This window comes from Etheostoma spectabile, chromosome 17 (assembly GCF_008692095.1).
Source record: "Etheostoma spectabile isolate EspeVRDwgs_2016 chromosome 17, UIUC_Espe_1.0, whole genome shotgun sequence".
Taxonomy (NCBI): domain Eukaryota; kingdom Metazoa; phylum Chordata; class Actinopteri; order Perciformes; family Percidae; genus Etheostoma; species Etheostoma spectabile.
In genome coordinates, this window is record NC_045749.1 from 16,739,312 (window position 1) to 16,740,617 (window position 1,306).

General features: G+C 37.5%; 1 protein-coding gene across 1 annotated transcript in view; it reads left to right on the forward strand.

Moving 5' to 3' along the window:
* The window catches only part of LOC116705482 (uncharacterized), a 4,036-nt gene that overhangs the window by 2,386 nt on the left and 344 nt on the right, over positions 1–1,306 (forward strand). The window lies entirely within an intron of this gene.

Below are 1,306 nucleotides of genomic sequence, written 5' to 3' on the forward strand. Positions count from 1 at the left end.
ACTGTAAAACCAAAGTTAATAAGTTGGTGTTACGTAGTGTTGAAAACGTAAAAAAAACCCTGACAAACATTGAAAAAAAAGTGTTAAAAAAAGGTACAAAAATTTAAGAAATAGTTAAAAACATCGATAAAAAACGTCAACAAAAGTGTGGATTATCTATTTTGATGGGAAGACAACACACGGGTTAACAGGTCGGGAGGGGTACGCTGTGGTTTAGGTGTCACGCTCCCCTCACATGCACTGGCTTAGAGACATGCAATGCAGTCCTGCCTGAGACCTTTAAAATTTAATTTGATCTTGTTCTAGATTTATACGCAACACTAAATTTACATTCTCCTGTGTGAGAATTTGGTGTCTTAAAATGTTTATGCAAGGGTGAGTGTAAAGAGAGCTTGACAACTGGAATGAAGCCCAGTATAATACTAGTATAATACCGACCTCCAATGGTTGATTCTAATGATGTAGAAGACAATTGTCAGGCTCAACATGTCAGGCATGTTAACTTGTGTTAAAATGTGACTTCAACGTATACAAGTCATTAAGTTTCAAAATCTGGTAAAATCACACTTCAGTCCTACGAACATTCACTCAGTCTCCCATTCATTTCTTTTGAAGCTTGCATGATGGACAAATACAGGCATCCATTGCTTGTTTCTTTGCGATCTTCAGGCAATAGTTCAAATAAGAATAACAGTGCATACCGTGGAATAGTCTTTTCTCAAAGGTATTCATGATGTCGCACTTGTTTGCCCATTCAAAAAGGAATGGAAGTCTCTTAGTGGTCCCCTAATACTGTATCTGAAATCTCTTTTAAATAGGCCTTAGTGGTCCCCTAATACCGTATCTGATGTCTCTTTAATATAGACATTAGTGGTCCCCTAATTAATACCGTATCTGAAGTCTCTTTTATAGAGACCTTAGTGGTCCCCTAATTAATAATGTATCTGAAGTCTCTTTTATATAGACCTTAGTGGTCCCCTAATTAATACTGTATCTGAAGTCTCTTTTAAATAGGCCTTAGTGGTCCCCTAATACCGTATCTGATGTCTCTTTTATATAGACCTTAGTGGTCCCCTAATCCAGGTTGCCTAATACTGTATCTGAAGTCTCTTTTATATAGACCTTAGTGGTCCCCTAATCCAGGTTGCCTAATACTGTATCTGAAGTCTCTTTAATATAGGCCCTAGTTGTCCCCTAATACTGTATCTGAAGTCTTTTTTTATATAGACCTTAGTGGCCTCTAACACTGTATCTGAAGTCTCTTTCCCAAAATTCAGCCTCGGTGCCATTTCGGAGTATGTAGCTT